At 48.2% G+C, this 23,277-nt stretch overlaps 30 non-coding genes across 30 annotated transcripts; all 30 read right to left on the bottom strand.

Annotated features, from left to right (window-relative positions):
* Window positions 1–469: 469 nt before the first annotated feature.
* Window positions 470–551, bottom strand: Trnas-uga. The gene has a single exon. It is a non-coding gene; the product is annotated as a tRNA-Ser (tRNA).
* Window positions 552–1,390: 839 nt separating this feature from the next.
* Trnas-cga lies at window positions 1,391–1,472 on the bottom strand. Its single transcript has one exon. It is a non-coding gene; the product is annotated as a tRNA-Ser (tRNA).
* Window positions 1,473–1,610: 138 nt separating this feature from the next.
* Window positions 1,611–1,683, bottom strand: Trnak-uuu. The gene has a single exon. It is a non-coding gene; the product is annotated as a tRNA-Lys (tRNA).
* A 540-nt stretch (window positions 1,684–2,223) lies between these two features.
* On the bottom strand, window positions 2,224–2,296 carry Trnaf-gaa. Its single transcript has one exon. It is a non-coding gene; the product is annotated as a tRNA-Phe (tRNA).
* A 580-nt stretch (window positions 2,297–2,876) lies between these two features.
* On the bottom strand, window positions 2,877–2,958 carry Trnas-uga. Its single transcript has one exon. It is a non-coding gene; the product is annotated as a tRNA-Ser (tRNA).
* A 740-nt stretch (window positions 2,959–3,698) lies between these two features.
* On the bottom strand, window positions 3,699–3,780 carry Trnas-cga. The gene has a single exon. It is a non-coding gene; the product is annotated as a tRNA-Ser (tRNA).
* A 138-nt stretch (window positions 3,781–3,918) lies between these two features.
* Window positions 3,919–3,991, bottom strand: Trnak-uuu. Its single transcript has one exon. It is a non-coding gene; the product is annotated as a tRNA-Lys (tRNA).
* Window positions 3,992–10,491: 6,500 nt separating this feature from the next.
* Trnas-uga lies at window positions 10,492–10,573 on the bottom strand. The gene has a single exon. It is a non-coding gene; the product is annotated as a tRNA-Ser (tRNA).
* A 740-nt stretch (window positions 10,574–11,313) lies between these two features.
* Window positions 11,314–11,395, bottom strand: Trnas-cga. The gene has a single exon. It is a non-coding gene; the product is annotated as a tRNA-Ser (tRNA).
* A 138-nt stretch (window positions 11,396–11,533) lies between these two features.
* On the bottom strand, window positions 11,534–11,606 carry Trnak-uuu. Its single transcript has one exon. It is a non-coding gene; the product is annotated as a tRNA-Lys (tRNA).
* Window positions 11,607–12,146: 540 nt separating this feature from the next.
* Window positions 12,147–12,219, bottom strand: Trnaf-gaa. The gene has a single exon. It is a non-coding gene; the product is annotated as a tRNA-Phe (tRNA).
* A 580-nt stretch (window positions 12,220–12,799) lies between these two features.
* Window positions 12,800–12,881, bottom strand: Trnas-uga. The gene has a single exon. It is a non-coding gene; the product is annotated as a tRNA-Ser (tRNA).
* A 740-nt stretch (window positions 12,882–13,621) lies between these two features.
* On the bottom strand, window positions 13,622–13,703 carry Trnas-cga. Its single transcript has one exon. It is a non-coding gene; the product is annotated as a tRNA-Ser (tRNA).
* A 138-nt stretch (window positions 13,704–13,841) lies between these two features.
* Window positions 13,842–13,914, bottom strand: Trnak-uuu. Its single transcript has one exon. It is a non-coding gene; the product is annotated as a tRNA-Lys (tRNA).
* A 540-nt stretch (window positions 13,915–14,454) lies between these two features.
* On the bottom strand, window positions 14,455–14,527 carry Trnaf-gaa. Its single transcript has one exon. It is a non-coding gene; the product is annotated as a tRNA-Phe (tRNA).
* A 580-nt stretch (window positions 14,528–15,107) lies between these two features.
* On the bottom strand, window positions 15,108–15,189 carry Trnas-uga. Its single transcript has one exon. It is a non-coding gene; the product is annotated as a tRNA-Ser (tRNA).
* Window positions 15,190–15,929: 740 nt separating this feature from the next.
* Trnas-cga lies at window positions 15,930–16,011 on the bottom strand. The gene has a single exon. It is a non-coding gene; the product is annotated as a tRNA-Ser (tRNA).
* Window positions 16,012–16,149: 138 nt separating this feature from the next.
* Window positions 16,150–16,222, bottom strand: Trnak-uuu. The gene has a single exon. It is a non-coding gene; the product is annotated as a tRNA-Lys (tRNA).
* A 540-nt stretch (window positions 16,223–16,762) lies between these two features.
* Trnaf-gaa lies at window positions 16,763–16,835 on the bottom strand. The gene has a single exon. It is a non-coding gene; the product is annotated as a tRNA-Phe (tRNA).
* Window positions 16,836–17,415: 580 nt separating this feature from the next.
* On the bottom strand, window positions 17,416–17,497 carry Trnas-uga. The gene has a single exon. It is a non-coding gene; the product is annotated as a tRNA-Ser (tRNA).
* Window positions 17,498–18,237: 740 nt separating this feature from the next.
* On the bottom strand, window positions 18,238–18,319 carry Trnas-cga. Its single transcript has one exon. It is a non-coding gene; the product is annotated as a tRNA-Ser (tRNA).
* Window positions 18,320–18,457: 138 nt separating this feature from the next.
* Trnak-uuu lies at window positions 18,458–18,530 on the bottom strand. The gene has a single exon. It is a non-coding gene; the product is annotated as a tRNA-Lys (tRNA).
* A 540-nt stretch (window positions 18,531–19,070) lies between these two features.
* On the bottom strand, window positions 19,071–19,143 carry Trnaf-gaa. The gene has a single exon. It is a non-coding gene; the product is annotated as a tRNA-Phe (tRNA).
* Window positions 19,144–19,723: 580 nt separating this feature from the next.
* Window positions 19,724–19,805, bottom strand: Trnas-uga. The gene has a single exon. It is a non-coding gene; the product is annotated as a tRNA-Ser (tRNA).
* A 740-nt stretch (window positions 19,806–20,545) lies between these two features.
* On the bottom strand, window positions 20,546–20,627 carry Trnas-cga. Its single transcript has one exon. It is a non-coding gene; the product is annotated as a tRNA-Ser (tRNA).
* A 138-nt stretch (window positions 20,628–20,765) lies between these two features.
* Window positions 20,766–20,838, bottom strand: Trnak-uuu. The gene has a single exon. It is a non-coding gene; the product is annotated as a tRNA-Lys (tRNA).
* Window positions 20,839–21,378: 540 nt separating this feature from the next.
* Window positions 21,379–21,451, bottom strand: Trnaf-gaa. The gene has a single exon. It is a non-coding gene; the product is annotated as a tRNA-Phe (tRNA).
* Window positions 21,452–22,031: 580 nt separating this feature from the next.
* Window positions 22,032–22,113, bottom strand: Trnas-uga. Its single transcript has one exon. It is a non-coding gene; the product is annotated as a tRNA-Ser (tRNA).
* Window positions 22,114–22,853: 740 nt separating this feature from the next.
* On the bottom strand, window positions 22,854–22,935 carry Trnas-cga. The gene has a single exon. It is a non-coding gene; the product is annotated as a tRNA-Ser (tRNA).
* A 138-nt stretch (window positions 22,936–23,073) lies between these two features.
* On the bottom strand, window positions 23,074–23,146 carry Trnak-uuu. Its single transcript has one exon. It is a non-coding gene; the product is annotated as a tRNA-Lys (tRNA).
* Window positions 23,147–23,277: the final 131 nt, after the last annotated feature.

Genomic DNA, 23,277 nt, shown 5'->3' with positions numbered 1-23,277 from the left:
GCAGTGAAGTTACACACACATTTCTTCTTCTTCCGTCATCGTAACAAGCAAACATGTCGACTCGATTCGTGTAATATTGACTTCGCTGACGCTAGAAAACCCGTGTCATATCGATGCCAGGGGCAACTCGTGTGCGGAGAACGAGACACAAGAAGGAGTGAGTCTCTCCACCGTATGGGAGGCAGTATCTAGCAGATACACACGGTAAAACATTCGACTTGCGTTAGCTCACACGTCATCGTCTGCAAGCTAAAATGGACACATCTGCACTGCCCAGTGAGGCGACACTTGTACTAACACCTGGTGGACGCCTGTGAGACGCGGGGATGAGCTGCGGCTTCTGGGCGCGACTGTAGCGCTGCGCCCTGGATCAAATAGCACTGCACATTGCTGGTGACCCACGTGTTTAGTAGTGACGCAACTGCTAGGATGCAGCTAAACGTCCGCCATTTGAGAGCGAGAAAATTTTCGCAGTCGGCAGGACTCGAACCTACGCTCCCAGAGGGAATCTGATTTCAAGTCAGACGCCTTAACCACTCGGCCACGACTGCCGGTGGCGGAAGCGACTCCCGACAACTGTAACCGCCATCTTTAGAAGCAATCTGGTGGCAGAAAACGGCGTGGCCTCACTCTTTCCTGTACGGTTTCCATTAGCCGTTACGAAAGTGTATTAATTTTCGCCCAGTCAGGGACTTGAACACAGGTGTATTAATTTTCGCCCAGACAGGGACTTGAACCCAGGACCCTTTGGTTGAAAACCTAACGCTCTACCGACTCAGCTATGCGGACCCACGCAAGAGCATTATCGTACAGCTGCGTGGTGTGCGAGTGATTCGCATGTCATAATTACTGGCTTACGGCTCCAATGGCGACTTCACCGACTTCCCACTGATGCACCGCTGACGCTACTTTTCTGTCGTCTTAAAACGATGGACATACCTCCAAGCAGCTGCGAGATCTTAAGAAAAGAAACGCTGCACCACTGCTTTTGCCGCACTCGAGTGATTGAAATTGCGATTCTTAAAAAGAAAATGAGATGTTCGCTCTGTCCATCACTTTCGAGCACATCTGTGTACTCACGATCTCAGCGACGGCTTTCTGCAGTCCCAGCGTCAGTGTCAGTGTGAGGTGAACCGATAGCCAGAGTAAGCAGCGGTCGTCGCGAAAACTCAGTATTCTTAAAACGGAAATTTTCGTCTTGTTGAGAATGGCGTCACTGGTTTGCACCCGCATTCGCCCACACATGTCACATGTGTGCGAAAATGTTTGCTCCTCTTTACGCAAAATCGCACGCAGCCGGTAGGATTTTTTTTTTTTTTTTTTTTTTTTTTTTTTTTAAATCGCACGCAGCCGGTAGGATTTTTTTTTTTTTTTTTTTTTTTTTTTTTTTCGCAGTCGGCAGGACTCGAACCTACGCTCCCAGAGGGAATCTGATTTCGAGTCAGACGCCTTAACCACTCGGCCACGACTGCCGTTAGCGCGGTGTTCTCCGGACACATGCAACTGCTACCGTTTAAAGCACTGTGGTGTCAGAAAACGGCGTAGCTGCATTATTTTCTGTAGCGTCTCCACCGCTACCAGACGAATCGCTACCAAAGTATTAAAATTTCCGCCTGGACAGGGACTTGAAACCTGGGCCCTTAGGTTAAAAGCCTAATGCTCAACCGACTGAGCTATCCGGGCTCACACAAGGCTGCAAAACCTCCCACGACGCACAACTATACATTGACTCATGTCCTTTACTGTTGTGCAATCGCTGTATGGGGCCGTTAACAAATAAAACGTCGCCTAAATGCTGTCTACAAACTTACCGCGCTAAGCTCGTAACACACTATCGAAGACTGCTGGCACATGATGCAACAACAAATTGCACCAGTTGTTACGTCTCATACGTTGGAGCAGAGAATTTACGTGTTTTGTTGACACTCACTGGGCAATTGGAAAATTCACAAGCATTTCGAATGCAATGTTTCCCACGCTTTCGCTCATTTCACGGTTCCGTTGAAGACGTTCTTCACCACCTGACACAGAAAAAGGAATGCAGTCGGTAGGATATTTTTAATTCTTTTGCTTCTAGGGTAGTTAGTTGTCTAGTGAGTTCCTCTTATGGCATGCACTAGACAACCAGAACAGCTACAGGAGAGAGTCATTTTTGTTGTCAGCGGTAGTTGCATTATCACAAACGCAGAGTAATTCCATTGGCGTCGCATCAAAACGAATCCCTGCCGAAACCCGGGATCGAACCAGGGACCTTTAGATCTTCAGTCTAACGCTCTCCCAACTGAGCTATTTCGGCTGACGTTGAAGGTTCTCATTTGCATGTGTTTATTAACCTCTGCCTCGTTGCCAATTTCACAGTCACCTTCGTCTGATAAGACACAGGGGCGCTGAAAGGCGAGCAGCCGATGCAGTGAAGTTACACACACATTTCTTCTTCTTCCGTCATCGTAACAAGCAAACATGTCGACTCGATTCGTGTAATATTGACTTCGCTGACGCTAGAAAACCCGTGTCATATCGATGCCAGGGGCAACTCGTGTGCGGAGAACGAGACACAAGAAGGAGTGAGTCTCTCCACCGTATGGGAGGCAGTATCTAGCAGATACACACGGTAAAACATTCGACTTGCGTTAGCTCACACGTCATCGTCTGCAAGCTAAAATGGACACATCTGCACTGCCCAGTGAGGCGACACTTGTACTAACACCTGGTGGACGCCTGTGAGACGCGGGGATGAGCTGCGGCTTCTGGGCGCGACTGTAGCGCTGCGCCCTGGATCAAATAGCACTGCACATTGCTGGTGACCCACGTGTTTAGTAGTGACGCAACTGCTAGGATGCAGCTGAACGTCCGCCATTTGAGAGCGAGAAAATTTTCGCAGTCGGCAGGACTCGAACCTACGCTCCCAGAGGGAATCTGATTTCAAGTCAGACGCCTTAACCACTCGGCCACGACTGCCGGTGGCGGAAGCGACTCCCGACAACTGTAACCGCCATCTTTAGAAGCAATCTGGTGGCAGAAAACGGCGTGGCCTCACTCTTTCCTGTACGGTTTCCATTAGCCGTTACGAAAGTGTATTAATTTTCGCCCAGACAGGGACTTGAACACAGGTGTATTAATTTTCGCCCAGACAGGGACTTGAACCCAGGACCCTTTGGTTGAAAACCTAACGCTCTACCGACTCAGCTATGCGGACCCACGCACGAGCATTATCGTACAGCTGCGTGGTGTGCTAGTGATTCGCATGTCGTAATTACTGGCTTACGGCTCCAATGGCGACTTCACCGACTTCCCACTGACGCACCGCTGACGCTAGTTTTCTGTCGTCTTAAAACGATGGACATACCTCCAAGCAGCTGCGAGATCTTAAGAAAAGAAACGCTGCACCACTGCTTTTGCCGCACTCGAGTGATTGAAATTGCGCTTCTTAAAAAGAAAATGAGATGTTCGCTCTGTCCATCACTTTCGAGCACATCTGTGTACTCAGGATCTCAGCGACGGCTTTCTGCAGTCCCAGCGTCAGTGTCAGTGTGAGGTGAACCGATAGCCAGAGTAAGCAGCGGTCGTCGCGAAAACTCAGTATTCTTAAAACGGAAATTTTCGTCTTGTTGAGAATGGCGTCACTGGTTTGCACCCGCATTCGCCCACACATGTCACATGTGTGCGAAAATGTTTGCTCCTCTTTACGCAAAATCGCACGCAGCCGGTAGAATTCGAACCTACGCTCCCAGAGGGAATCTGATTTCGAGTCAGACGCCTTAACCACTCGGCCACGACTGCCGTTAGCGCGGTGTTCTCCGGACACATGCAACTGCTACCGTTTAAAGCACTGTGGTGTCAGAAAACGGCGTAGCTGCATTATTTTCTGTAGCGTCTCCACCGCTACCAGACGAATCGCTACCAAAGTATTAAAATTTCCGCCTGGACAGGGACTTGAAACCTGGGCCCTTAGGTTAAAAGCCTAATGCTCTACCGACTGCGCTATCCGGGCTCACACGAGGTTGCAAAACCTCCCACGACGCACAACTATACATTGACTCATGTCCTTTACTGTTGTGCAATCGCTGTATGGGGCCGTTAACAAATAAAACGTCGCCTAAATGCTGTCTACAAACTTATCGCGCTAAGCTCGTAACACACTATCGAAGACTGCTGGCACATGATGCAACAACAAATTGCACCAGTTGTTACGTCTCATACGTTGGAGCAGAGAATTTACGTGTTTTGTCGACACTCACTGGGCAATTGGAAAATTCACAAGCATTTCGAATGCAATGTTTCCCACGCTTTCGCTCATTTCACGGTTCCGTTGAAGACGTTCTTCACTACCTGACACAGAAAAAGGAATGCAGTCGGTAGGATATTTTTAATTCTTTTGCTTCTAGGGGAGTTAGTTGTCTAGTGAGTTCCTCTTATGGCATGCACTAGACAACCAGAACAGCTACAGGAGAGAATCATTTTTGTTGTCAGCGGTAGTTGCATTATCACAAACGCAGAGTAATTCCATTGGCGTCGCATCAAAACGAATCCCTGCCGAAACCCGGGATCGAACCAGTGACCTTTAGATCTTCAGTCTAACGCTCTCCCAACTGAGCTATTTTTTTTTTTTTTTTTTTTTTTTCAAAATCACCAGATTCACTGGAGTCGTACTACAGTACACAAAAAGAATACTAGTTCTTCCGGATTACAAGGAGTTCATTGCCTCGTCTTCTTTGTAATATAAGTGCAACGAAAAATAGAAATCTCTCTCAAAAACCAAAAAATGTCTCTTCCCTCAAAAAACAAATATTGAGGAATAAGAAAGAAAAGAAAACTTCAGGTCCTCAAGCGCCATAGTCGAAATGATAACGAAAATATTCTTCAGTGGTGACTTGTACTTGGGAACTTCACCGTGGAAACGTTGACAGTAATTGCGGATTTACTTTAGAATCACCCAATTCCCTGTTTCTCAAACAGTATTTTTAACATATTCCCAAAATCCCTCTGAACGTGCGGGAACTGGTTTCTTCGCCAATATGCCGTTTCCATATAAGCAATAAAGGCAGTAATATTGTCTTCTCCGTGGTTAGTTATGACGTAATTGACAAAATGTCCCAGCATCCACATAACAGTATTGTTTTTCGTTTTGGGGTAATACCGTGTATCAGGCCACACAAGGATATCAGTTGTATAAAGACTTTCAGTGCTACGTGTGAGCAGCGCCAATCGTTTCCGCACCCAATGCCAGTTGAACTGATGCCCGCAGCAAGTAAACCTGTGCCTCAGAGTGTCTACTAATCCACATTTGAGGCAGTTGTCAGTAGCACTTAAGCCAATGCGGTTGAGTTTTTCGTTGGTTGGAATAAGATTGTGGACAACTTTATACCAGGCGGAAAGCACATCGGAGGAATGTATTTTGAGAGTAATATTGGTCCACACTGCCGTCCAGACGATTCTTGGGTAGTGCATTTCAATTGTATTTGGAGCTTCGTACTTTTGCCACTGAGCAATTAAGAACACTGTCGTGAGACAAGGACCTGGGAAAGCACTGTCACCTAAGTAACTCATTTCGAGGTAATAAACACCGACATGTTGCAATTGGAAGTTGAGTTTCCCGATGTCAATTGGCGGTTTCATACATTTAGGGCGAACAATGCGAAACAGCTTCGATGTGATAGTATGGGGCATCGTGGTAATTATCACAGTTGTTCGTTTTATATAGAGTGCTGTCGCCTTTCGACGGATATCATTGAGTTGCAGGCCCCCAGCTTGCACTGACTTAGACAGTGTGGTATAGGTTAACTTAAAAATATGACCGAGCCACACAAACCTGCTGGACAAACGCATAATCTTATGGGCTTGCATTTTGGGAAGAGGGAACACCTGAGCGACATAATAAGCTTTACAGAGTATGTAGGTATTCAAAATCCTGATCTTCTGGAGGATATTTGTCGTTCGCCAGGTGTTTTCCACTATAGCTCCCTGTATTCGATTGGCAGTAAGTTTCCAGTTTTTAGCTGCCATACGTAAGGGACACCTATCGATGATGATTCCCAGAGCAACATGTTGTTCGACGATCTGTGCCCACGGTATAGCAAGAGATTCGAAGCCCCGTAAGCTTAGAACCTTACATTTACCCTCACTGAGTTTCGCTCCTGAAGCAGTGCTGTAAGTATCAATCTCAGCGCGCAATTGGGCCACTTCAGACTCATGACGTAGGATAACAGCAACATCATCGGCGTAAGCCCTCACAGTAAGATTGCTCCCTAAGACAGAAAGGCCAGTTAATGTGATACACAATCTCTTCAGAAATGGCTCGAGCGACAAAACAAAGAGCGACATCGACAACGGACTGCCTTGCGGTACACCTCGACGTATACTGACAGCTTGTGTCAGCTGACCGTCAACGGTGATCCTAGCAGTAATGCCTGTTATCATATTCCGAATGACTGCCACAGCTCGTTCGTCGAGTCCAATTCGTTGCAGGATACGTTCTAAATAGTGATGACTAACGCGGTCAAAAGCTTTGCAAAAGTCAAGAAAAAGGAAAGCACATTTGATGTTGGTTACGGCCGCTACTGAAATAACGTCTCTGTACTCCGCAACCGGAGTCATAATGGATCTCCCTGGAAGGCAAGACTGATGTGAATGAATAACTTTCCCAAGGATGGGGGTCATTCTGCTATTAATCGCTCGGGCAATCGTTTTATAATCAAAGTTCAATAATGTGATTGGACGGAGATTATCAACTCGCTTGTGACCAGTTTTCTTCGGGACTAAAACAATTCTACCCACCTTGAACTCGGCAGGAAGAGGACCACCACTCATGACTTCATTAACAATTTCAGTAAAAGTACCACCAAGGACATTCCAGAATTTGATATAAAATTCCTTGGGCAAACCATCAGGACCAGGCGATTTAAAGGAAGGCGACTTGGAGATCAAGGCTAAAACTTCCTCGGGAGTGAAATCCGATAAAAAGTCGACATTGTCAGCAGGAGTAATCGCCCTATCAAGAACATTGACCATTGCACTGACAGCAGGTTCATTGACAATCTCACTGGAATACAGTAGTTGGAAATGTTGGTGAATTTCACTAATAATGGCCGCTTGAGTAGAGAGTAATTCCCCATTATCTCTTTCCAAAACATCAATGAAAGCCCGGCGGCGGCGTGATAAATGCTTGAATAAATGGTACATAGATGTCATTTCGTCGGCTAAAACAGATTTAGGTTTGGATTTAACTTTCAGACCTTCCAATTGTTGACGCTTCAAGCTGACAAGTTTAGCCTTGACACGTTGAATTGATGGAAAGTTAGTGTTGGTCGCAGTGGATGAATCATACAGTTGTCGCAGCACAGTGTAGTAAAACTCAAAGGTCCTCTTGAAGGCGCGTGCTTTCTGAGCACTATAATAAATGAGACTTTTTCGAAGCTTCGGTTTCGCAACAGTGGTCCACCACATCGCTTTAGTCGGATAAAAAGTGATGGAACGCAAACAAGTTTCCCACACATGCCTGATAACGTCAAATAATTCAGCGTCCGCCAGATGCGATATGTTTAACATCCACGGGGAACGAAATAATTTGGTAGGCTGTCGATTTAAGTGAACCGTTGCCGTAAAAGCGCAATGGTCGGTAAAACTAGCCGGGATTACGTCAACCGCTAGGAGTCTGTCACTGATACAGTCCGATAGATAAATTCTATCCAGACGGCTGCATGAAGTAACGGTGAAAAAAGTGAATTTAACTAAAGTAGGATACTTCAGTTCCCAAGCATCTTTCAGCTTAATATTCTTAACGAGCTCGTGCAGTTCTTTACAGTAGTTAAAATTAGGGGACTGATCGTTCCTACGTAGAACACAGTTGAAGTCACCTCCTATTATCAGGTTTTGAGGATTTCTCCTCAACAGATACGTAACATCCTCCTTATAAAAACGTGACCGTTCGAATTTGTTGCTGTTGCCTGACGGGGCATATAAGTTAACAAGGGTTACATCAAAAACTCTACAGCTCACTCCTCGACCGGAATCTAAAAACTCGATCTCCCCAACTGGAATACCTTCCCGTAATAAAAGTGCGGTACCTGTACTTTCCTCAGGAGCAACGTTTGATATGGTTTTAAAACCAGAGATGAAGAGATTCAAAACAGTAACTTCCTGCAACAACACAATATCGGCGTCAGATTCGTATAGAAACTGCTGTAGGGCCGCAATTTTGAGATCAGATCGAATCTTATTTATGTTCAGGGATACGAATTTGTACGCTTGTGCCATTATTACAGTGAGGTACGTAAAGGGTCACTAAACAACACTGGTCGCATTACAATGTCATAGAAACTTCGGAATGAGCTGCATTGTCAGGAGGATCACGAAACAGTCACTTGGGTGTCGTTGGGTTTGTTTTTCTTCCGGACTGCGTTGACGTTCGGTTGAACTTTGGTCCTACTACGTGCTCTGCTAGGGAACACATCGGCAGACGGAGGTGTGGGAGGGTCCTGAGTGACTTCGCAATCCATAACGGGATGTGACGCCTCAGCCATCTGATCTGCCGAAAGAACCGACTCAGAAGGTGGACAAGTTTGTTTGTTGTCACTAGCACGAACTTCGTGTTTGTTTGTAGACGGACGTTGACTTCCTTCAGTTTGTACACAAGGACTGCCTTCCTTGTTATGCTTATCGGAAGCACGCGCTTGTTGTGATTCGGCCTGTGGTGACGTCGCGACTTCAGGCGGCGTGCTCGGCTGTTGTGGTGCCAAAGCTGCCTGTACGTCACTCGGAATGACGTCAATAGCCTCAGCGTCGACAGCTGCGTGCGACGGTTCAGGAAAACTTGAGTCAGTAACCGTAACCGGCATCTCTTTTGGGACGTCGTGTTCTAATTCCTGGAGAACCTCGTCCGGACTATCATCATCACACGTTCTTCGCCGTTTGTGGCTCAGCAGCTGCACGTCAGATTTGGAAGCAGGCGTATCTGTAACCGGTTCTGAAGGAAAGGGTGGAAAGTCGGCAACAGGCAAACCAGGCTCCGGGGGCAATATTTCACTATCACTAGGGCGTTCGATGTCCGTGAGTGGTGCCTCTCTAACAAGATCGGCCAATGTCAATTTTTTACGCTGTTCCAAAGTACTTTTGAGAACAAAGACACGTTTAGGGCAGTTCGTACGCAAGTGGCCAGTTTCATTACAAATAAAGCATGTGCCTGGTTGCCCACTGTACGTGACATGCACTTTATACCCACAAACAATAAGATGGGAGGGGATATCTTGCTTGACGTGCATTTCGACTGACCGGACGCCACTAAAACACTGTAACCGATGTTGACTAGACCAACGTTCGTTACGGATTTGCTTGACCTCCCCATACTTCGTCAAACACTCACGTAAATAACAGTTTTCAACTTCCGGCGGCAGGTTGTACACACGGACATTTTTGTATTCTACATCAGCATTGGATATGAGAACAGTACTCACCGAGGCGTCACGATGACGGAACTCAGCTCTGCTACCATGTTTTAACAGAATCCTCTCCAGTAACACAGGGTTTAACAACTTGACGAAGAAACAGTAGAGGTCGGTGTCGTAATAGGCAGTATGAACCTGGTCAGACGTAATACCAATGACATCCACTATGAAATCGTGAACTTCCATGGAACTCGGTTGAACATGACGTGTAGACTTGTCAAATTCGAAACACAGAGTGCATTTCCTTGGGAACAACCTGGACGACATATCCACTTATTAAACGGTCGAGACCGCTAACACAAAACGACACAATACACTAAAAGCGAAGTGAAGTGACGGAAGCACAAGACAGCAAATCTAGCAAACAACGTAAACAAAGAAAGTAGTCACGGCTTGCACACGCTATGGCAGAGCGAAGGCACAACACGTGCGACCTGCACGGCGTCGCAAGCGGAACTAGGCTATTTCGGCTGACGTTGAAGGTTCTCATTTGCATGTGTTCATTAACCACTGCCTCGTTGCCAATTTCACAGTCACCTTCGTCTGATAAGACACAGGGGCGCTGAAAGGCGAGCAGCCGATGCAGTGAAGTTACACACACATTTCTTCTTCTTCCGTCATCGTAACAAGCAAACATGTCGACTCGATTCGTGTAATATTGACTTCGCTGACGCTAGAAAACCCGTGCTATATCGATGCCAGGGGCAACTCGTGTGCGGAGAACGAGACACAAGAAGGAGTGAGTCTCTCCACCGTATGAGAGGCAGTATCTAGCAGATACACACGGTAAAACATTCGACTTGCGTTAGCTCACACGTCATCGTCTGCAAGCTAAAATGGACACATCTGCACTGCCCAGTGAGGCGACACTTGTACTAACACCTGGTGGACGCCTGTGAGACGCGGAGATGAGCTGCGGCTTCTGGGCGCGACTGTAGCGCTGCGCCCTGGATCAAATAGCACTGCACATTGCTGGTGACCCACGTGTTTAGTAGTGACGCAACTGCTAGGATGCAGCTGAACGTCCGCCATTTGAGAGCGAGAAAATTTTCGCAGTCGGCAGGACTCGAACCTACGCTCCCAGAGGGAATCTGATTTCAAGTCAGACGCCTTAACCACTCGGCCACGACTGCCGGTGGCGCAAGCGACTCCCGACAACAGTAACCGCTATCTTTAGAAGCAATCTGGTGGCAGAAAACGGCGTGGCCTCACTCTTTCCTGTACGGTTTCCATTAGCCGTTACGAAAGTGTATTAATTTTCGCCTAGACAGGGACTTGAACACAGGTGTATTAATTTTCGCCCAGACAGGGACTTGAACCCAGGACCCTTTGGTTGAAAACCTAACGCTCTACCGACTCAGCTATGCGGACCCACGCACGAGCATTATCGTACAGCTGTGTGGTGTGCGAGTGATTCGCATGTCGTAATTACTGGCTTACGGCTCCAATGGCGACTTCACCGACTTCCCACTGACGCACCGCTGACGCTAGTTTTCTGTCGTCTTAAAACGATGGACATACCTCCAAGCAGCTGCGAGATCTTAAGAAAAGAAACGCTGCACCACTGCTTTTGCCGCACTCGAGTGATTGAAATTGCGATTCTTAAAAAGAAAATGAGATGTTCGCTCTGTCCATCACTTTCGAGCACATCTGTGTACTCAGGATCTCAGCGACGGCTTTCTGCAGTCCCAGCGTCAGTGTCAGTGTGAGGTGAACCGATAGCCAGAGTAAGCAGCGGTCGTCGCGAAAACTCAGTATTCTTAAAACGGAAATTTTCGTCTTGTTGAGAATGGCGTCACTGGTTTGCACCCGCATTCGCCCACACATGTCACATGTGTGCGAAAATGTTTGCTCCTCTTTACGCAAAATCGCACGCAGCCGGTAGGATTCGAACCTACGCTCCCAGAGGGAATCTGATTTCGAGTCAGACGCCTTAACCACTCGGCCACGACTGCCGTTAGCGCGGTGTTCTCCGGACACATGCAACTGCTACCGTTTAAAGCACTGTGGTGTCAGAAAACGGCGTAGCTGCATTATTTTCTGTAGCGTCTCCACCGCTACCAGACGAATCGCTACCAAAGTATTAAAATTTCCGCCTGGACAGGGACTTGAAACCTGGGCCCTTAGGTTAAAAGCCTAATGCTCAACCGACTGAGCTATCCGGGCTCACACGAGGCTGCAAAACCTCCCACGACGCACAACTATACATTGACTCATGTCCTTTACTGTTGTGCAATCGCTGTATGGGGCCGTTAACAAATAAAACGTCGCCTAAATGCTGTCTACAAACTTATCGCGCTAAGCTCGTAACACACTATCGAAGACTGCTGGCACATGATGCAACAACAAATTGCACCAGTTGTTACGTCTCATACGTTGGAGCAGAGAATTTACGTGTTTTGTCGACACTCACTGGGCAATTGGAAAATTCACAAGCATTTCGAATGCAATGTTTCCCACGCTTTCGCTCATTTCACGGTTCCGTTGAAGACGTTCTTCACCACCTGACACAGAAAAAGGAATGCAGTCGGTAGGATATTTTTAATTCTTTTGCTTCTAGGGGAGTTAGTTGTCTAGTGAGTTCCTCTTATGGCATGCACTAGACAACCAGAACAGCTACAGGAGAGAGTCATTTTTGTTGTCAGCGGTAGTTGCATTATCACAAACGCAGAGTAATTCCATTGGCGTCGCATCAAAACGAATCCCTGCCGAAACCCGGGATCGAACCAGTGACCTTTAGATCTTCAGTCTAACGCTCTCCCAACTGAGCTATTTCGGCTGACGTTGAAGGTTCTCATTTGCATGTGTACATTCACCACTGCCTCGTTGCCAATTTCACAGTCACCTTCGTCTGATAAGACACAGGGGCGCTGAAAGGCGAGCAGCCGATGCAGTGAAGTTACACACACATTTCTTCTTCTTCCGTCATCGTAACAAGCAAACATGTCGACTCGATTCGTGTAATATTGACTTCGCTGACGCTAGAAAACCCGTGCTATATCGATGCCAGGGGCAACTCGTGTGCGGAGAACGAGACACAAGAAGGAGTGAGTCTCTCCACCGTATGAGAGGCAGTATCTAGCAGATACACACGGTAAAACATTCGACTTGCGTTAGCTCACACGTCATCGTCTGCAAGCTAAAATGGACACATCTGCACTGCCCAGTGAGGCGACACTTGTACTAACACCTGGTGGACGCCTGTGAGACGCGGAGATGAGCTGCGGCTTCTGGGCGCGACTGTAGCGCTGCGCCCTGGATCAAATAGCACTGCACATTGCTGGTGACCCACGTGTTTAGTAGTGACGCAACTGCTAGGATGCAGCTGAACGTCCGCCATTTGAGAGCGAGAAAATTTTCGCAGTCGGCAGGACTCGAACCTACGCTCCCAGAGGGAATCTGATTTCAAGTCAGACGCCTTAACCACTCGGCCACGACTGCCGGTGGCGCAAGCGACTCCCGACAACAGTAACCGCTATCTTTAGAAGCAATCTGGTGGCAGAAAACGGCGTGGCCTCACTCTTTCCTGTACGGTTTCCATTAGCCGTTACGAAAGTGTATTAATTTTCGCCTAGACAGGGACTTGAACACAGGTGTATTAATTTTCGCCCAGACAGGGACTTGAACCCAGGACCCTTTGGTTGAAAACCTAACGCTCTACCGACTCAGCTATGCGGACCCACGCACGAGCATTATCGTACAGCTGTGTGGTGTGCGAGTGATTCGCATGTCGTAATTACTGGCTTACGGCTCCAATGGCGACTTCACCGACTTCCCACTGACGCACCGCTGACGCTAGTTTTCTGTCGTCTTAAAACGATGGACATACCTCCAAGCAGCTGCGAGATCTTAAGAAAAGAAACGCTGCACCACTGCTTTTGCCGCACTCGAGTGATTGAAATTGCGATTCTTAAAAAGAAAATGAGATGTTCGCTCTGTCCATCACTTTCGAGCACATCTGTGTACTCAGGATCTCAGCGACGGCTTTCTGCAGTCCCAGCGTCAGTGTCAGTGTGAGGTGAACCGATAGCCAGAGTAAGCAGCGGTCGTCGCGAAAACTCAGTATTCTTAAAACGGAAATTTTCGTCTTGTTGAGAATGGCGTCACTGGTTTGCACCCGCATTCGTCCACACATGTCACATGTGTGCGAAAATGTTTGCTCCTCTTTACGCAAAATCGCACGCAGCCGGTAGGATTCGAACCTACGCTCCCAGAGGGAATCTGATTTCGAGTCAGACGCCTTAACCACTCGGCCACGACTGCCGTTAGCGCGGTGTTCTCCGGACACATGCAACTGCTACCGTTTAAAGCACTGTGGTGTCAGAAAACGGCGTAGCTGCATTATTTTCTGTAGCGTCTCCACCGCTACCAGACGAATCGCTACCAAAGTATTAAAATTTCCGCCTGGACAGGGACTTGAAACCTGGGCCCTTAGGTTAAAAGCCTAATGCTCAACCGACTGAGCTATCCGGGCTCACACGAGGCTGCAAAACCTCCCACGACGCACAACTATACATTGACTCATGTCCTTTACTGTTGTGCAATCGCTGTATGGGGCCGTTAACAAATAAAACGTCGCCTAAATGCTGTCTACAAACTTATCGCGCTAAGCTCGTAACACACTATCGAAGACTGCTGGCACATGATGCAACAACAAATTGCACCAGTTGTTACGTCTCATACGTTGGAGCAGAGAATTTACGTGTTTTGTCGACACTCACTGGGCAATTGGAAAATTCACAAGCATTTCGAATGCAATGTTTCCCACGCTTTCGCTCATTTCACGGTTCCGTTGAAGACGTTCTTCACCACCTGACACAGAAAAAGGAATGCAGTCGGTAGGATATTTTTAATTCTTTTGCTTCTAGGGGAGTTAGTTGTCTAGTGAGTTCCTCTTATGGCATGCACTAGACAACCAGAACAGCTACAGGAGAGAGTCATTTTTGTTGTCAGCGGTAGTTGCATTATCACAAACGCAGAGTAATTCCATTGGCGTCGCATCAAAACGAATCCCTGCCGAAACCCGGGATCGAACCAGTGACCTTTAGATCTTCAGTCTAACGCTCTCCCAACTGAGCTATTTCGGCTGACGTTGAAGGTTCTCATTTGCATGTGTACATTCACCACTGCCTCGTTGCCAATTTCACAGTCACCTTCGTCTGATAAGACACAGGGGCGCTGAAAGGCGAGCAGCCGATGCAGTGAAGTTACACACACATTTCTTCTTCTTCCGTCATCGTAACAAGCAAACATGTCGACTCGATTCGTGTAATATTGACTTCGCTGACGCTAGAAAACCCGTGCTATATCGATGCCAGGGGCAACTCGTGTGCGGAGAACGAGACACAAGAAGGAGTGAGTCTCTCCACCGTATGAGAGGCAGTATCTAGCAGATACACACGGTAAAACATTCGACTTGCGTTAGCTCACACGTCATCGTCTGCAAGCTAAAATGGACACATCTGCACTGCCCAGTGAGGCGACACTTGTACTAACACCTGGTGGACGCCTGTGAGACGCGGAGATGAGCTGCGGCTTCTGGGCGCGACTGTAGCGCTGCGCCCTGGATCAAATAGCACTGCACATTGCTGGTGACCCACGTGTTTAGTAGTGACGCAACTGCTAGGATGCAGCTGAACGTCCGCCATTTGAGAGCGAGAAAATTTTCGCAGTCGGCAGGACTCGAACCTACGCTCCCAGAGGGAATCTGATTTCAAGTCAGACGCCTTAACCACTCGGCCACGACTGCCGGTGGCGCAAGCGACTCCCGACAACAGTAACCGCTATCTTTAGAAGCAATCTGGTGGCAGAAAACGGCGTGGCCTCACTCTTTCCTGTACGGTTTCCATTAGCCGTTACGAAAGTGTATTAATTTTCGCCTAGACAGGGACTTGAACACAGGTGTATTAATTTTCGCCCAGACAGGGACTTGAACCCAGGACCCTTTGGTTGAAAACCTAACGCTCTACCGACTCAGCTATGCGGACCCACGCACGAGCATTATCGTACAGCTGTGTGGTGTGCGAGTGATTCGCATGTCGTAATTACTGGCTTACGGCTCCAATGGCGACTTCACCGACTTCCCACTGACGCACCGCTGACGCTAGTTTTCTGTCGTCTTAAAACGATGGACATACCTCCAAGCAGCTGCGAGATCTTAAGAAAAGAAACGCTGCACCACTGCTTTTGCCGCACTCGAGTGATTGAAATTGCGATTCTTAAAAAGAAAATGAGATGTTCGCTCTGTCCATCACTTTCGAGCACATCTGTGTACTCAGGATCTCAGCGACGGCTTTCTGCAGTCCCAGCGTCAGTGTCAGTGTGAGGTGAACCGATAGCCAGAGTAAGCAGCGGTCGTCGCGAAAACTCAGTATTCTTAAAACGGAAATTTTCGTCTTGTTGAGAATGGCGTCACTGGTTTGCACCCGCATTCGTCCACACATGTCACATGTGTGCGAAAATGTTTGCTCCTCTTTACGCAAAATCGCACGCAGCCGGTAGGATTCGAACCTACGCTCCCAGAGGGAATCTGATTTCGAGTCAGACGCCTTAACCACTCGGCCACGACTGCCGTTAGCGCGGTGTTCTCCGGACACATGCAACTGCTACCGTTTAAAGCACTGTGGTGTCAGAAAACGGCGTAGCTGCATTATTTTCTGTAGCGTCTCCACCGCTACCAGACGAATCGCTACCAAAGTATTAAAATTTCCGCCTGGACAGGGACTTGAAACCTGGGCCCTTAGGTTAAAAGCCTAATGCTCAACCGACTGAGCTATCCGGGCTCACACGAGGCTGCAAAACCTCCCACGACGCACAACTATACATTGACTCATGTCCTTTACTGTTGTGCAATCGCTGTATGGGGCCGTTAACAAATAAAACGTCGCCTAAATGCTGTCTACAAACTTATCGCGCTAAGCTCGTAACACACTATCGAAGACTGCTGGCACATGATGCAACAACAAATTGCACCAGTTGTTACGTCTCATACGTTGGAGCAGAGAATTTACGTGTTTTGTCGACACTCACTGGGCAATTGGAAAATTCACAAGCATTTCGAATGCAATGTTTCCCACGCTTTCGCTCATTTCACGGTTCCGTTGAAGACGTTCTTCACCACCTGACACAGAAAAAGGAATGCAGTCGGTAGGATATTTTTAATTCTTTTGCTTCTAGGGGAGTTAGTTGTCTAGTGAGTTCCTCTTATGGCATGCACTAGACAACCAGAACAGCTACAGGAGAGAGTCATTTTTGTTGTCAGCGGTAGTTGCATTATCACAAACGCAGAGTAATTCCATTGGCGTCGCATCAAAACGAATCCCTGCCGAAACCCGGGATCGAACCAGTGACCTTTAGATCTTCAGTCTAACGCTCTCCCAACTGAGCTATTTCGGCTGACGTTGAAGGTTCTCATTTGCATGTGTACATTCACCACTGCCTCGTTGCCAATTTCACAGTCACCTTCGTCTGATAAGACACAGGGGCGCTGAAAGGCGAGCAGCCGATGCAGTGAAGTTACACACACATTTCTTCTTCTTCCGTCATCGTAACAAGCAAACATGTCGACTCGATTCGTGTAATATTGACTTCGCTGACGCTAGAAAACCCGTGCTATATCGATGCCAGGGGCAACTCGTGTGCGGAGAACGAGACACAAGAAGGAGTGAGTCTCTCCACCGTATGAGAGGCAGTATCTAGCAGATACACACGGTAAAACATTCGACTTGCGTTAGCTCACACGTCATCGTCTGCAAGCTAAAATGGACACATCTGCACTGCCCAGTGAGGCGACACTTGTACTAACACCTGGTGGACGCCTGTGAGACGCGGAGATGAGCTGCGGCTTCTGGGCGCGACTGTAGCGCTGCGCCCTGGATCAAATAGCACTGCACATTGCTGGTGACCCACGTGTTTAGTAGTGACGCAACTGCTAGGATGCAGCTGAACGTCCGCCATTTGAGAGCGAGAAAATTTTCGCAGTCGGCAGGACTCGAACCTACGCTCCCAGAGGGAATCTGATTTCAAGTCAGACGCCTTAACCACTCGGCCACGACTGCCGGTGGCGGAAGCGACTCCCGACAACTGTAACCGCCATCTTTAGAAGCAATCTGGTGGCAGAAAACGGCGTGGCCTCACTCTTTCCTGTACGGTTTCCATTAGCCGTTACGAAAGTGTATTAATTTTCGCCCAGACAGGGACTTGAACACAGGTGTATTAATTTTCGCCCAGACAGGGACTTGAACCCAGGACCCTTTGGTTGAAAACCTAACGCTCTACCGACTCAGCTATGCGGACCCACGCACGAGCATTATCGTACAGCTGCGTGGTGTGCTAGTGATTCGCATGTCGTAATTACTGGCTTACGGCTCCAATGGCGACTTCACCGACTTCCCACTGACGCACCGCTGACGCTAGTTTTCTGTCGTCTTAAAACGATGGACATACCTCCAAGCAGCTGCGAGATCTTAAGAAAAGAAACGCTGCACCACTGCTTTTGCCGCACTCGAGTGATTGAAATTGCGATTCTTAAAAAGAAAATGAGATGTTCGCTCTGTCCATCACTTTCGAGCACATCTGTGTACTCAGGATCTCAGCGACGGCTTTCTGCAGTCCCAGCGTCAGTGTCAGTGTGAGGTGAACCGATAGCCAGAGTAAGCAGCGGTCGTCGCGAAAACTCAGTATTCTTAAAACGGAAATTTTCGTCTTGTTGAGAATGGCGTCACTGGTTTGCACCCGCATTCGTCCACACATGTCACATGTGTGCGAAAATGTTTGCTCCTCTTTACGCAAAATCGCACGCAGCCGGTAGGATTCGAACCTACGCTCCCAGAGGGAATCTGATTTCGAGTCAGACGCCTTAACCACTCGGCCACGACTGCCGTTAGCGCGGTGTTCTCCGGACACATGCAACTGCTACCGTTTAAAGCACTGTGGTGTCAGAAAACGGCGTAGCTGCATTATTTTCTGTAGCGTCTCCACCGCTACCAGACGAATCGCTACCAAAGTATTAAAATTTCCGCCTGGACAGGGACTTGAAACCTGGGCCCTTAGGTTAAAAGCCTAATGCTCAACCGACTGAGCTATCCGGGCTCACACGAGGCTGCAAAACCTCCCACGACGCACAACTATACATTGACTCATGTCCTTTACTGTTGTGCAATCGCTGTATGGGGCCGTTAACAAATAAAACGTCGCCTAAATGCTGTCTACAAACTTATCGCGCTAAGCTCGTAACACACTATCGAAGACTGCTGGCACATGATGCAACAACAAATTGCACCAGTTGTTACGTCTCATACGTTGGAGCAGAGAATTTACGTGTTTTGTCGACACTCACTGGGCAATTGGAAAATTCACAAGCATTTCGAATGCAATGTTTCCCACGCTTTCGCTCATTTCACGGTTCCGTTGAAGACGTTCTTCACCACCTGACACAGAAAAAGGAATGCAGTCGGTAGGATATTTTTAATTCTTTTGCTTCTAGGGGAGTTAGTTGTCTAGTGAGTTCCTCTTATGGCATGCACTAGACAACCAGAACAGCTACAGGAGAGAGTCATTTTTGTTGTCAGCGGTAGTTGCATTATCACAAACGCAGAGTAATTCCATTGGCGTCGCATCAAAACGAATCCCTGCCGAAACCCGGGATCGAACCAGTGACCTTTAGATCTTCAGTCTAACGCTCTCCCAACTGAGCTATTTCGGCTGACGTTGAAGGTTCTCATTTGCATGTGTACATTCACCACTGCCTCGTTGCCAATTTCACAGTCACCTTCGTCTGATAAGACACAGGGGCGCTGAAAGGCGAGCAGCCGATGCAGTGAAGTTACACACACATTTCTTCTTCTTCCGTCATCGTAACAAGCAAACATGTCGACTCGATTCGTGTAATATTGACTTCGCTGACGCTAGAAAACCCGTGCTATATCGATGCCAGGGGCAACTCGTGTGCGGAGAACGAGACACAAGAAGGAGTGAGTCTCTCCACCGTATGAGAGGCAGTATCTAGCAGATACACACGGTAAAACATTCGACTTGCGTTAGCTCACACGTCATCGTCTGCAAGCTAAAATGGACACATCTGCACTGCCCAGTGAGGCGACACTTGTACTAACACCTGGTGGACGCCTGTGAGACGCGGAGATGAGCTGCGGCTTCTGGGCGCGACTGTAGCGCTGCGCCCTGGATCAAATAGCACTGCACATTGCTGGTGACCCACGTGTTTAGTAGTGACGCAACTGCTAGGATGCAGCTGAACGTCCGCCATTTGAGAGCGAGAAAATTTTCGCAGTCGGCAGGACTCGAACCTACGCTCCCAGAGGGAATCTGATTTCAAGTCAGACGCCTTAACCACTCGGCCACGACTGCCGGTGGCGGAAGCGACTCCCGACAACTGTAACCGCCATCTTTTGAAGCAATCTGGTGGCAGAAAACGGCGTAGCCTCACTCTTTCCTGTACGGTTTCCATTAGCCGTTACGAAAGTGTATTAATTTTCGCCCAGACAGGGACTTGAACACAGGTGTATTAATTTTCGCCCAGACAGGGACTTGAACCCAGGACCCTTTGGTTGAAAACCTAACGCTCTACCGACTCAGCTATGCGGACCCACGCACGAGCATTATCGTACAGCTGCGTGGTGTGCTAGTGATTCGCATGTCGTAATTACTGGCTTACGGCTCCAATGGCGACTTCACCGACTTCCCACTGACGCACCGCTGACGCTAGTTTTCTGTCGTCTTAAAACGATGGACATACCTCCAAGCAGCTGCGAGATCTTAAGAAAAGAAACGCTGCACCACTGCTTTTGCCGCACTCGAGTGATTGAAATTGCGATTCTTAAAAAGAAAATGAGATGTTCGCTCTGTCCATCACTTTCGAGCACATCTGTGTACTCAGGATCTCAGCGACGGCTTTCTGCAGTCCCAGCGTCAGTGTCAGTGTGAGGTGAACCGATAGCCAGAGTAAGCAGCGGTCGTCGCGAAAACTCAGTATTCTTAAAACGGAAATTTTCGTCTTGTTGAGAATGGCGTCACTGGTTTGCACCCGCATTCGCCCACACATGTCACATGTGTGCGAAAATGTTTGCTCCTCTTTACGCAAAATCGCACGCAGCCGGTAGGATTCGAACCTACGCTCCCAGAGGGAATCTGATTTCGAGTCAGACGCCTTAACCACTCGGCCACGACTGCCGTTAGCGCGGTGTTCTCCGGACACATGCAACTGCTACCGTTTAAAGCACTGTGGTGTCAGAAAACGGCGTAGCTGCATTATTTTCTGTAGCGTCTCCACCGCTACCAGACGAATCGCTACCAAAGTATTAAAATTTCCGCCTGGACAGGGACTTGAAACCTGGGCCCTTAGGTTAAAAGCCTAATGCTCAACCGACTGAGCTATCCGGGCTCACACGAGGCTGCAAAACCTCCCACGACGCACAACTATACATTGACTCATGTCCTTTACTGTTGTGCAATCGCTGTATGGGGCCGTTAACAAATAAAACGTCGCCTAAATGCTGTCTACAAACTTATCGCGCTAAGCTCGTAACACACTATCGAAGACTGCTGGCACATGATGCAACAACAAATTGCACCAGTTGTTACGTCTCATACGTTGGAGCAGAGAATTTACGTGTTTTGTCGACACTCACTGGGCAATTGGAAAATTCACAAGCATTTCGAATGCAATGTTTCCCACGCTTTCGCTCATTTCACGGTTCCGTTGAAGACGTTCTTCACCACCTGACACAGAAAAAGGAATGCAGTCGGTAGGATATTTTTAATTCTTTTGCTTCTAGGGGAGTTAGTTGTCTAGTGAGTTCCTCTTATGGCATGCACTAGACAACCAGAACAGCTACAGGAGAGAGTCATTTTTGTTGTCAGCGGTAGTTGCATTATCACAAACGCAGAGTATTTCCATTGGCGTCGCATCAAAACGAATCCCTGCCGAAACCCGGGATCGAACCAGTGACCTTTAGATCTTCAGTCTAACGCTCTCCCAACTGAGCTATTTCGGCTGACGTTGAAGGTTCTCATTTGCATGTGTACATTCACCACTGCCTCGTTGCCAATTTCACAGTCACCTTCGTCTGATAAGACACAGGGGCGCTGAAAGGCGAGCAGCCGATGCAGTGAAGTTACACACACATTTCTTCTTCTTCCGTCATCGTAACAAGCAAACATGTCGACTCGATTCGTGTAATATTGACTTCGCTGACGCTAGAAAACCCGTGCTATATCGATGCCAGGGGCAACTCGTGTGCGGAGAACGAGACACAAGAAGGAGTGAGTCTCTCCACCGTATGAGAGGCAGTATCTAGCAGATACACACGGTAAAACATTCGACTTGCGTTAGCTCACACGTCATCGTCTGCAAGCTAAAATGGACACATCTGCACTGCCCAGTGAGGCGACACTTGTACTAACACCTGGTGGACGCCTGTGAGACGCGGAGATGAGCTGCGGCTTCTGGGCGCGACTGTAGCGCTGCGCCCTGGATCAAATAGCACTGCACATTGCTGGTGACCCACGTGTTTAGTAGTGACGCAACTGCTAGGATGCAGCTGAACGTCCGCCATTTGAGAGCGAGAAAATTTTCGCAGTCGGCAGGACTCGAACCTACGCTCCCAGAGGGAATCTGATTTCAAGTCAGACGCCTTAACCACTCGGCCACGACTGCCGGTGGTGGAAGCGACTCCCGACAACTGTAACCGCCATCTTTAGAAGCAATCTGGTGGCAGAAAACGGCGTGGCCTCACTCTTTCCTGTACGGTTTCCATTAGCCGTTACGAAAGTGTATTAATTTTCGCCCAGACAGGGACTTGAACACAGGTGTATTAATTTTCGCCCAGACAGGGACTTGAACCCAGGACCCTTTGGTTGAAAACCTAACGCTCTACCGACTCAGCTATGCGGACCCACGCACGAGCATTATCGTACAGCTGCGTGGTGTGCTAGTGATTCGCATGTCGTAATTACTGGCTTACGGCTCCAATGGCGACTTCACCGACTTCCCACTGACGCACTGCTGACGCTAGTTTTCTGTCGTCTTAAAACGATGGACATACCTCCAAGCAGCTGCGAGATCTTAAGAAAAGAAACGCTGCACCACTGCTTTTGCCGCACTCGAGTGATTGAAATTGCGATTCTTAAAAAGAAAATGAGATGTTCGCTCTGTCCATCACTTTCGAGCACATCTGTGTACTCAGGATCTCAGCGACGGCTTTCTGCAGTCCCAGCGTCAGTGTCAGTGTGAGGTGAACCGATAGCCAGAGTAAGCAGCGGTCGTCGCGAAAACTCAGTATTCTTAAAACGGAAATTTTCGTCTTGTTGAGAATGGCGTCACTGGTTTGCACCCGCATTCGCCCACACATGTCACATGTGTGCGAAAATGTTTGCTCCTCTTTACGCAAAATCGCACGCAGCCGGTAGGATTCGAACCTACGCTCCCAGAGGGAATCTGATTTCGAGTCAGACGCCTTAACCACTCGGCCACGACTGCCGTTAGCGCGGTGTTCTCCGGACACATGCAACTGCTACCGTTTAAAGCACTGTGGTGTCAGAAAACGGCGTAGCTGCATTATTTTCTGTAGCGTCTCCACCGCTACCAGACGAATCGCTACCAAAGTATTAAAATTTCCGCCTGGACAGGGACTTGAAACCTGGGCCCTTAGGTTAAAAGCCTAATGCTCTACCGACTGCGCTATCCGGGCTCACACGAGGCTGCAAAACCTCCCACGACGCACAACTATACATTGACTCATGTCCTTTACTGTTGTGCAATCGCTGTATGGGGCCGTTAACAAATAAAACGTCGCCTAAATGCTGTCTACAAACTTATCGC

The sequence above is a fragment of the Schistocerca americana genome, chromosome 3, assembly GCF_021461395.2.
Source record: "Schistocerca americana isolate TAMUIC-IGC-003095 chromosome 3, iqSchAmer2.1, whole genome shotgun sequence".
NCBI classification, from domain to species: Eukaryota; Metazoa; Arthropoda; class Insecta; order Orthoptera; family Acrididae; genus Schistocerca; species Schistocerca americana.
This window is presented reverse-complemented; position numbering and strand designations above follow the sequence as displayed.